Below are 12468 nucleotides of genomic sequence, written 5' to 3' on the forward strand. Positions count from 1 at the left end.
CATAAGCCCACTGCGATCTTCATTTCCTCCATTCAGTAACTCAAGTTAATGTTGGGCTTAATGGTTTGGTTTACTCTGTTTCAACTGTGCTTTCAACAAGTTTGTACCTGGGCACAATCTCAGTACCTGCGCTCTTATTCAACACCTCTTAACTCACTCTCCAACTTGTTTTCTGCATTTGCTTCCATTCAAAAAGTCTCTGGGTCCCTAGTTCTTCTAAATTCAAGCTCTTAGCTAAGTGGCTTCTAGCCCTCTTACCTCAGGGCCTAACTTCTACATGAATCCTAAGATTTGATACTATCTAGTTTCACATCTGCCTGATCTTTACTATCACGCTTTGCAACATTTGGTGTGAGTTTCCTATATTTCTTTTCATTGAATGAAATGTTCTCTGCCGTTGCCCCTTAGCTAAACCCTGCATCATCCTCCATCTTTGCTTCAACAGAGGGGTTTGGACTGGGGCATTAATTTGTTTTCTTTTCTGTCACCACTTATGCTACAGTCTCTGCTCTTCTCTCAGCAGTCTCCAGAATATGAATATTGGGTGTGTGCAACCCCTGATTCCCACTCACCACGTTCTTTCCCCAAAGCAGAACTTCTGCTTCTCACCCAGTACCCCATCAGGTCTCACAATCAATCAATCAATCAATCACCGCATTTATATAGCGCGGTACTCACCCGGGAGGGTCTCAAGGCGCTGGGGGAGAGGGGTATGTTACTGCTCGAACAGCCAGGTCTTGAGTTGCTTCCTGAAGTAGAGATGGTCTTGGGTTCGCCGAAGGTGGGTGGGGAGGGAGTTCCAAGTCTTGGCTGACAGGTAGGAGAAGGACCTTCCACCGGCGGTGGCTCGGCAGATGCGTGGTACGGTGGCGAGTGCGTGGCTGGTTGATCGTAGCTGGCGGGTGGGCGTGCAGAAGGTCATGCGGTCGTTGTTGTACTTGGGGCCCAGGTCGTGGAGAACCTTGTGTGCGTGGGTGAGGAGTCTGAACGTGATTCTCTTGCTGACGGGGAGCCAGTACAGGTCTCTCAGGTGTCCGGTGATGTGGCTGTGTCGGGGGATGTCCAGGATGAGTCGTGCGGAGGCGTTCTGGATGCGTTGGAGTCTTCTCTGGAGTTTGGCCGTGGTTCCGGCATAGAGGGCGTTACCGTAGTCCAGTCGGCTGGTGACGAGTGCCTGGGTGACGGTCTTCCTGGTTTCAGTGGGGATCCATCTGAAGATCTTGCGGAGCATGCGCAGGGTGTTGAAGCACGAGGAAGAAACAGCGTTGACTTGTCTGGTCATTGACAGGGAGGAGTCCAGGAGGAAGCCCAGGTTACGTGCATGGTCCGTTGGTTTGGGAGCGGGGGCCACCAGGAGTCATCCCAGGCAGAGGGTGATGATCCCAGGATGAGGACTTCCGTTTTGTCTGAGTTCAGTTTAAGGCGGCTGTTCCTCATCCAGTCGGCGACGTCTTTCCTCCCTTCGTGTAGGTTGGCTCTGGCGGTGGTGGGATCGTTGAGGGAGAGGATCAGCAGGGTGTCGTCGGCGTAGGAGATGATATTGAGGTTGTGTTGGCTGCGAGGGGGATCTTGTAGACGTTGAAGAGGGTCGGCTGAGAGAAGATCCTTGTGGTACGCCGCTGATGACTTCGGTGGCCTCGGATCTGAACGGAGGGAGGCGGACTCTCTGGGTTCTTCCGGTGAGGAACGAGATTATCCATTCCAGCGCTTTCTCTCGGATTCCGATGTTGCTGAGGCGCTTCACTAGGGTTCGGTGGCAGACCGTGTCGAACGCTGCGGAAAGGTCCAGGAGGATGAAGGCCGCTGTTTCCCCGTTGTCGATCAGGGTTCTGATGTCGTCGGTGGCTGCGATCAGGGCAGTCTCGGTGCTGTGCTTGGCCCGAAATCCGGATTGCGAGGGGTTGAGGGATCCGTTCGTCTCGAGGAAGGCGGCAAGCTGTTTGTGGACGGTCTTCTCGATGACTTTGGCCGGAAAAGGAAGGAGCAAGATGGGACGGTAGTTCTTGAGGTCGGTGGGGTCCGCCTTTGGTTTCTTCAGGAGGGCGGTCAGCTCGGCATGCTTCCAGCTCTCCGGGAAGGTGGCGGTGTGGAAGGAGGAGTTGATGGTGTCTCGGAGATGGGGTGCGATGGTGGCGTCGGCTTTGTTGAAGACGTGGTGTGGGCATGTGCCGGTTGGTGATCCTGAGTGGATGGAGTTCATCGTGCAGGTAGTGTCTTCGGTGCTGATCGGGGTCCAGTTGCAGAGGGTGGTGGTGGCGGGCGCTGGTTCGGTGGTAGGGTGCGTGGTCTGTGCGTCGAAGATGTTGTGTATGCCAGCGATCTTGCGGTGGAAGAATGAGGCGAGTGAGTTGCAGAGGTCTTGCAAGGGAGTGATGTCGTTGATTCTGGTGCTGGGGTTGGGGAACTCTTTGACGATGCTGAAGAGTTCCTTGCTGTCATGGGCGTTGTTGTCCAGTCGTTCTTTGAGTGCCGTCTTCTTGGTGGCGCGGATCAGCTGATGGTGTTTGCGTGTGGCGTGCTTGAGGGCGTTCCAGTTGTCTGTGGTGTGGTCGAGCCGCCAGGCTTTCTCGAGGGTGCGGCAGTTCTTCTTGGATTCCTTGAGTTCGTCGGTGAACCAGGGGGTTTTCTTGCTGCCGGGTCTGCTGGGGGGGTTCTTTAGTGGTGCAAGGTCATCGGCGCAGGCGGTCAGCCACTTGGTGAGGTTGCTGGCTGTTTCGTTGGGGTCCGTTGTGCTGGTGGGAGTGTTCTGGCTGAGGGAGGCAGTGAGTTGCTCGGCAGTGATCTTGCTCCAGCTGCGGCGGGGGACCCGTTGCAGTTGGTGGTGGGTCGTAGTTCTACTGAAGCTGAAGTGGACGCAGCTGTAATCTGTCCAGTGGAGTCCGGTGGCGTGGCTGAAGGAGACGTGCTTGCTGGATGAGAAGACGGGGTCAAGTGTGTGTCCGGCGTAGTGGGTGGGGGTGTTCACTAGTTGCTTGAGTCCGAGGTTGTCCAGCAGGGCGGTGGTGTTTCTGTCGTTGTTGTTCTCCAGGTGGAAGTTGAGGTCCCCTAGGAGGATGTAGTCGGCGGAGGTAGGGGCGTGCGGGCTGATGAAGTCTGCGATGTCTTCGATGAACTGTGTGCGTGGTCCCGGTGGTCTGTAGATGAGGGTGCCTCAGAGGGTGGTCTTGGGGTCGGTGTGTATCTGGAAGTGCAGGTGCTCGGCGACAGAGAAGGTTTCGTCGGAGTTAGTCGAGATGCGGATGATGTTCTTGTGTACGATGGCGATGCCTCCTCCCGTCTGGTTGACGCGGTCCTTCCGGGTGATCTTGTATCCGTCCGGGATGGCTGTGGCGATGTCGGGCGCTGAGGAGGCGTTCATCCAGGTTTCGGTGAGGAAGGCGATGTCCGGTGCTGTCACGTCGAGCAGGTCCCAGAGTTGCACGGCGTGCCTGTGGACGGAGCGGGTGTTCAGCAGGATGCACTTCAGGTGGTTGCTGTTTGTGTTGGACTCAGCGGGGCGGTGCAGGTCCGGTAGCAGGTGAAGCGGCAGGCTTTGCAGGCCAAGAGTCTGTTGGTGCGTCTCGGGGTGGCTCAGTAGCAGGCAGGGTTCCGGCCGGCATTGAGTGCGTTGAGAGTGGCAGCGTCGTAGGTCTGTCGTGAAGTCTTGCATCGGCGGTGGGGACCAGAGGTCCTGGTGCTGGGCGTGGACGGGCTTGCCTTTGGCGGGCCTTTGGCGCACAATCGGCGCGCCCGCTGCGCGGGCGCGATGGCAGCATAAGTAGGGAACCGGGTGAGCGGAACAGCAGGTTGGCGGGAGTGGGGCGGCGAATGGGCTGGCGGGGGGCGGGGCCGCAGGGAGGCAGCGGCGGGAAGAAGCTGGTGCGGGCGGGCGGCTCAGCGGCGGCTGGGTCACCCGAGCACGAAGAACCAGGAAGCGGTAGCAGGCAGGAAGCGTCAGCAGGTAGGCAGGCAGGAGCAGCAAAGGAGCGTGGGGGCGACTGGGCCTGATCACAGGCACTGTCGCTAATATTGATATTTGGACTTAATACTTTTCTTGCCTTTCCAGATTTCGTCTTTCTTTTATTATTCTTCTGTTGAATCTGGGTCCACATCCTCTGAGTGGGACGCAGTTCAGACTGAGGGAAGATTCTCACACAGGGTGAGAGAAAGATATGCCCAGTTCTACGTTTCTTCCTGAAATATTGATGCACACTTCAACAGGCCAGTCACCACATCAATTTACAATTATTAAAAAGCAAACTGATAAGTTTAATGCTATTTTTGTTTGTCAGTCTTTTGAGCAGCTAAGCTATTGTCTAGAAAAAGCACTCATAAAAATCTTCATGGAGGTAAGTTCTGTTTTAGGACCTTCTCAAGATACTCTTATTGAATTACACTATTATTCAATTTAGGAAGAAAAGGAAATTATGAAATCAACACAAATTTGGTCCCTTATGGTCTCTTTCAATGAAATACAAATTGCACAGCACATTTTTGTACTCCTTTTCTTTTCTCTACTTGCTGCTTGGACAAACCTAGATTCATAGACCTTCCCTTTTCACATTTCCTCACCTCTACTGCTGATCACATCAATTAGTTACTCTTTACTTGTTTACTGCATTCAAAGTATGTTTTTACAAGATGACCACAGTTGTCTTCCTTGGCTTAGTAGGTGCCCGCTGCAGTTATTTAATACAGTGAGACGTGAACTGGGGCACTTAGTTCATTTGATCTGCCATGTTTTCCAGGTTCACAACTTCCTCACTTTTAGGCTAGTTCTCTTTCCCCTGGGATACTCAGGGACAACAGGTCATTCATAATGAAGAGCATTGACTGCTGTCTCTGGGACAAAAGGGGGTGGTGATGGACGGAGCATCTGAACAAATCAAACACTCACACCCAGTCAACAGACCCCCTTTTGTACCGCTCTGGAACTTTAGCAATCAGATACTACTGAAAGCTCACTGAATGTCAGGAGCTCACTTTTTTGGCTTTGACCCTGTTTTGAACTTGGTAATGAAGATAAGGCTTACTCTTGAAGGGTGGCATTGGCTAGAACAATAAGATATCTGTAACACTAGAATGGTGCACAATACATTTAATGTTCAGTCATTATTATGGCCTTGATAATAAATGAGACTTTGATTCGCAGGTAAAGGTGCAACAGTTTAGTACAGTGATTTTTTTAATATCTTACAATAAGTTAGATTCAAAACAATTTATTTGGCAATTCTAACTCACTCAGGTATTGAAAGAGGGAGGCATGCATGCTAACAACATCTGCAAGCATCTCTTGAATACTGGTAATGATGCAGAGGTGATGTGCCCGGTCTGCAGGGGGACAACGTCTGTGTAGGTCTTGCTCTTGCTTGCTTTGAGAAATGAACATCATGAAGTAGATTTTTGACTCTTCTCTGGCTTAGGTGAATGTTTTCCTTACACTGATTGTTATAAAGAGTTCATGCAGGCGGATTCTAGCTAGTAGTTAAGTGTCCTAATTACTTAGACACCTAAGTGGACATTGTCCCGAGCTGACAGTTTAGTGAAATAAAAAAATGCGGCATGGAGCCTCTAGGGGGTGTGCAACCATTGCGGCCAAGATGGATCAGCACCAAAGGAGCCACAAAGCAGCCATGACAAGACCCTTCATGTTGTGCATGGTACAGAGGGGTGATCGCAGGGAGGCAAAAAGCACCTTGGGGAAGCTGCACAGCATAGTTGTTTGCCCTAGACATTATTGAGTTTTTCCCTCTGATTCCTGGTTGCTGGCACAACAAAGCAAGTATTCTCCTTAGTCTGTCTAGCCTGGTCCTGATGCTAAAGTGGTGTAGTCAAACTTCACGCCTCTGATTTAGTCAGTATGCCAGATGAACACAAGACTTTTAGTCAAATTTGAACATGAACATTTGAATCACAGGGCTAGCTTATATTCCAAAACAGCATCAGATGTGGACAACACAAACTGCCACACCGAACTGGTGTTGCACTTAAACGTGCTTTTTTTGGGGGGGGGGGGGCATAGATTTGGTTAATGTGCATGGTAATAAAAGTAGGTTTCAGTATCTTGGTAATAAAGTAGCACAATGTTTTCTGCTTCAATGGGAATAGCATACATTCAATAATATCACCTAGCATAAAGTATTTCACTCAGTCAGACCTTGAGTCAAACATATACTGTTATCTGGCTTCCGCTCTCTTCTTCCAGAGATACCAATATTCACAGAGCCTACCCAGAAAGGCTTGTGGAAAAAGAGGAAGAGGGAGAGAAGCATGCACAGATTTATGAGGGAGTATCTGTTGGAAACCTTCCCAACTTGAGATTCAGGTTAACTCATCTGTATCCTATGACTACTAATCAGCTGCCACCTTCATTAACATTGTCATCACTAATCCAATAGAGCGCAGTGCTATTTTGGGGAACAACCTGTTCCAAAACATGTATAGTACTTGTCACAACCTATGTTTTCTGGGCAGGAACCAAACCAAGCTATGTCTTTTTTTCTGAACATTTCCAAAACGGCCTCCCTGTGACAGGAACGAGTCCTTTCTCTCTGTCCCTAGATACCTGCTGATCTACCACAGTCCAAGGGTATTCAACCCTGCCTTCATCCTAACTCTGTGGGCCATCTCAGGATGCCCACAAGCATAAAAAATCCCTGCTGATCTGCTGTTTGCTGGGACTATAAGTGGAGTGTCTCTTTCTTGCCTGAGATAGCTGCCACCGAAACCCACATCAAGTTCTCCAGTTATGTGAAAACATGTGAGCTGATTCGACCTGCTCTCCCATCTGCTTTCTCCAGATTATCTTTGTTTCCTCACTAAGGACCTACTCTTTGCCAGGTAGTTTTTTCTACCTCAAGAAGTTGGCAGGTCATTTATCAGCAGATCTTTTGTGCACCAAGTGCTTTAAATGTGCTGGTACTCACTGGTACTGAGTACCAGCACTTCTAATTGTTCACTCCTTGAAAATCATCACTTCCCCTTGGACAAGGATAGTACTGGTACTCATACAAGAAGCACAGCAAGCTCAGTGTAATTAAAAGGTGCTGATGAATAGCTGTTGATGAGCCTGTCAGTCTCAAAGGCAGAATTTGCTGCCCACCTCAACTTGTGGGAAACCTAAGTGATGACGATATGATGTTGCAGCAGGGTGCCCCAGGACATCTCTGTAGCTAGGCTGAGGTGTAAGGGGCTGAAAAAGTGACAGTGAGAGATAGCAGGTGATAATAGAGGCACAGCAGAGCAGATATCAGCAAAGATAAACACTTGTAAAAACAAATGTATTGACTGATATGTAAGCATGTGTAAGTATCAGTATTATCCTTTGCATGTGTAGTTGCTGTTGTGTCAGGTCACCTTTGCTGGTATTTAGCTGCCAGTCCCACAGGCCTTGCATCAGGATAGCCTGTCCTGTCTCTGAATCGTACTCACCAGGGTTAGCTTGTAGCAGTTCTGGGCCTCCTGATCTCTCCAGTGGGGACCTGCTTTTTTCTATGTGGAAGCCACACTCTCTCAAAACAAATGTACCTTGCTCTAAGAGGCCATTCCCTTTGCAAAGGTTATAACAGACCTTTTCTCCTGGTAGGGTTTAAGGTGATTAAACATTTATAAAACATTTTAAAGTTTGTAGAAGCCATATACGTTGAAAGGTCATACTGTGGTATACTCATGTAGGGCTGCTCTGCAAGCATGCATTTAAAACTGCCCATTTTGTTTAACCTACCCTTCTGCTCATTGGAATCGACTGCTTGTAATAAACGTAGAGTTTTAGGATTGATGGTGGTGGTTTTGTAAATGTATTTACGTTTCATCTTAATGAAAACAAATGCCCATTTAATTCTTGGTGGTATTACTCTACGTTTTCTTATGGGTTATTATCCCCAATGTATATGACATGAAGTAGAGTAAACTATGAAAAGACAGCATGGATGGTCTAATGTGGATTGATGTTTTTGGGCATCGTAGTGAAAATGAATATATGAGGTGACAGCGCATGCCTTTAAAACGCAAGTCATTACAACGACTTGCTGTAGGGGGTGCTGGAGTTCAGAATAGTATAATTTACTATTCCAACTCCAGTCTGTGCAACAGTAGGGAAGATGTTGAATTTAAAATCCAACACCTTAAGCTGCCTACAGCAAGTCATTTTAATGACGTGCTGTAGGTATGCGTTGTAATGGTTTGTGTGGTAACAACACAGTCGTTGTACTGACCACATTGTTATGCCAGCGCGTTGTACCAACAGCGTTGTAAACGCTGTTTCCCAGTCATAATACATTCAACATTAGAAAACCACAGGTGTTAGAATGATATCATGGTATATCACTGGTTAAGTCTTGTTTCTTAAGTTCCCACACTATTCGTTACTGTACATGGTATATAATTGTAAAATGTCTCATGTGTCATGCATTGAGATCATCAATAGACATGGAACATATGAAATATAACATTATATTTACACTCTTCCACGCATAAGGATATAAAGAATATTCCAGATACCAGAAGCGCCTCTTAAATATCTAGATTCCTTTTAATTGTTCACCCTTGTCCTGACTCTTAGCCAGTCCATATATTCATCCCAAACACACCTTTCGTCCACAGCTTAATATCGTGAGTACCTGCACTTATTGATTCCCATTTAAGGCGCCTTCTGCACCTTACATACCCTTATATTCCTCAGTCAGACTGTCTTATAACTTTTTTAACCAGCATCTGGCACCAAACAACTACATTTGTTGTAAAATCACAAGTGGTCAAGTAAAAAAAAAACCTGCAAATGGAAACCTGGAAAAAAAATGGAGGGTAACCCATCAAAATGAGTGCCAATTCAAAGGGTCTAAACTATAATGGCCCTGTAGGTATGCATCCGAGAATTACAATTACAATCTCCAAGTATCCACACCCTTAGGAACCAAATTACTACATCAGTTAACCCAAAGCACTTAGAATGAGGACCTTCGAGGTCAAATGTGCTTGTACACATGTTGATATCAAAAGACTCGAAATATTACTTCTATCAGAAAATGACTGCTGCCAGTAAATCATTAACGGATCAGTCTGAAATATTTACAGGTACAGAAAGCACCTCACGAATCCCAGCGCATACACCAACAAGAATAGATGGTTCTCTAAAAGAGAAGAGCAAACCTATAGAAGCCTGTCCAATCTCATAGGCCCACTTTCTTTCCAGCATCCTCTCAAAATGTCCCCAACTCCATTCTGCTGCTGAAGGCTGGTAACCCCTAAAATATTTGCCATACAAAAGTACAGCGGTTAATTTACCCACTATGGTAAAAATTGATATATTTTTCTTCATCATTGCCATGACAAAAGGCACAAATATCTCCCATCTGTCCTCTAAATCTTTCCCACACACCCAAGCCTTTCCCCACCACGAGCCAAAAACTCCTTCAAGGCTTGTTTATATGCTCTTCCTGTTAAACATCCAACCGACATTTCAACTAAATCCATCACCCTCAGCCTCTCACAACCACATATGATTGGGAAGCTTGGTTCTCTCCTGGCTCTAGCCCACAGAACCTCCATCATTGAGAACAAGACAAAGCATCAGAAATGTTATTATTAAAACATGTCACATGTGTGGTGCTAACAATAATGCAGTAATGGAAAATGCCCACAATAAAATGTTGAGACATATTCAAAAGCATCATGTCTCTTACTTTTTGCCTGTTGACCAGAGCTATCACTGCTTCATTATGAACGCAGAACACTCACTTTCCTGTTCCCCTAATTCACACCCCACAACACTAGCGCTAACAGTAACAGGAAAAACTGAACACTGAGGGGTATATTCACAAGAACGTGTGATAACTACCACAACAGTAGCGTAACGCAACTTTCAACATCGCAGCCTATTTCAGGAAAATAACCCTGTGTTAACGTTGAATACACAACGCAGCGGTAGCATGCGATAGACACCAGATAACATGGCAAATGTCCACGTCAAAATCGACGCCATGCCACTAAAATGAGGTTCGCGAACCCAAAAGAAGATGCGATGAGGCCAAACGCGGTGCAAAAAGTAGCAAAAAGCAGCCACAGGCCTGCAAATCCCTGGGGGGACAATGCACCATAAAAACCACAGAACAAATACACCAGAAACAAGCCAAAGCATGTAGCAACATGGATGTACCCTAACCCAGCACAGAGGCCAATTCGAGCCCCACAACCCCCACAGACTACCAGCAAGCAACAAAGGGGTCGGGGTAGGCCAAGGAGAAGAGGGAGAGAAGACGTGGTGCAGACCGCAGGAAAATAAGACCAGTGTCACGGAGGTGACAGAACACTACCAGCAGCTGACCCACTAGCAGACCACCTGGATTGGAGTCGGAGCGCAGAGGAGGCCACTCCAGGATGCCAATAGGTGACAGCATGATGTGACTACCTAAACCAGGCACCAACCTGCTGCCAACAGGAAGGCAGCAACGGCAACAGGAGGTGGCAGTCCAGCGCCACCGGAGGAGCTGGAGGAAACCCATGCCACAGTCAACAGTGTGTATACAGTGCAGGGGTGGGGAGCACGGACACAATTTGAGAGGACCAGACACAACATCAACAGGGAGTGCAATGAACAGGGACTGGGGGGACGGGGGCACAATGGCATACATGCACAACGAGACGTAGCACACTGCACACCCACATACACCCTGGACCATGTCCCAGATCCCCTTGGCACACTGCAGCACACACACATAGCATGAACAGCACACCCACATTGGCGACAATGTGGCACAACGCGCCTAGCTGACACTGCAGAACAGAGGACACAACTGTCTCCGCACATGCACAGAAACATGCCCACCACATCTGACAGAGCCAGAAACAGTGAAATGGAAATGTACTGTACGACCTCACATCTGTCATGTAGTCCAAATGTACTTACCCGTAGGAGAATCCAGCATCCCCAAACAGTCACAATGTACATTGCCAAACAATCTGCATGCAAACCAGAAAAATGCGCCAACATATATGTCTACACAAAGTCAACACGCACCTCCCCTTCACATCGCGGAGGGGCATACAACACCTTCAGCAGAGCACGGAACACAACACACCAGTGATGCCGAAGTGGACCACCACACCGTCGACACCGACACCCTACAACAGCCCATGGATATCCCATGCAACCCCCCACCAGGACCCGGCCAGACAAGCTACTCAGAGTAGAACACCAATCCTGCAACAGACCACACAGCAGGAAGCACCCACAAGCACAGCTGGCTCACAACACTTCACCCACCCACATATGGCACCCCAATGCCATGTGTCAGCATGCAGAAAGGAGGAGGCCCAACAGGTGTAGGTGGGGGCCAAATCTATGAAATGCGAGCAAGGACAGATATGTAAGGGTCTATCATCCTTCAGGGCCCACCCACACCCCACTAAGGAGACCCACACTGCCATAGAGACATATGTAGATGCACATGCACAGCACAGTACCACGCCCAGGGGCGCTCAAATAGCAGTCACACACCCATGTTGGCTGTGCCTACAATGGTCCAGGCCCCTTCCCTCCCTTAAGAATTGAGGGGGTGACGACAAAGCTTCAATTACAAGCTCAAAACCGCTGCCTGTGGTAATTTGTCTGCATCCAATGTACACAGCGCAATGTAATGTCATAGGGCCCAGGACCCACATGCATACTACAAGACCACAGGGACACATGCAGATATCAAGCTGAACTGGCTATGGGCACATGCCCCCGGCCCCTTTATTGGCAAAGCCACATGTACAGTGACGCCTGTGCGGGATGTGTGTGGCGTGAGTGTAAGCCATTCTGCACGGAATGACTAGTGCTGCCAAACACTGGAACATTGGGCACCAATGCAATGGAAACAGAAAACATATGCAATACAGAGTCAACTGCTGAGCAACATGGAGTGAGCCGGAGAAAGTCCAGAGGACAGCCAACATGCAAACAGTTGTGTCCGTGAGTTGCAGTGCACTGGGGTTTGGACACTGGAGACGAGTGCGCTCATGTGAAGAAAAACTCTCGGATTGTGCCCCTTCCATACATTCCTGATGCACATGCAGTGGGGTGTGTTAGACCTGCATCATCTTCCACATCAATGTCTCAGGGCCCACACACCGTTTGAGGTGACATACCTGCGCAACCGCTCAACAGCACAAAACACAATCAGCAACGGACAATTCCACCTGGAGTGCTGAGCAGGGCATCAGGCCGATGATGCCATCCACAACAGGCCTGAACAACACCGTAAGTCTGTCAGGATCACCATTTCAACTCTGGCAGATGGCGGTCGGAGTTGGCCTGTGCCTCCTGCAGTGATGCGTTGTCCGGCCCAGTCTGGACTCGCTGTGGTGTGTGAGCCCTGGTGGGACGCACTCGGGGCCGGAGTCTGCACACAGCGCAAGGCCACAGACAAATGGTGTTGATGACCCCAAGGCCTATGCTTCAGGGCCCATCCAAAGTCTCCAGAGAAGGGGTCCCGGACTTGACCAGCACAG

The sequence above is a fragment of the Lissotriton vulgaris genome, chromosome 12, assembly GCF_964263255.1.
Source record: "Lissotriton vulgaris chromosome 12, aLisVul1.2, whole genome shotgun sequence".
In the NCBI taxonomy this organism is placed as follows: domain Eukaryota; kingdom Metazoa; phylum Chordata; class Amphibia; order Caudata; family Salamandridae; genus Lissotriton; species Lissotriton vulgaris.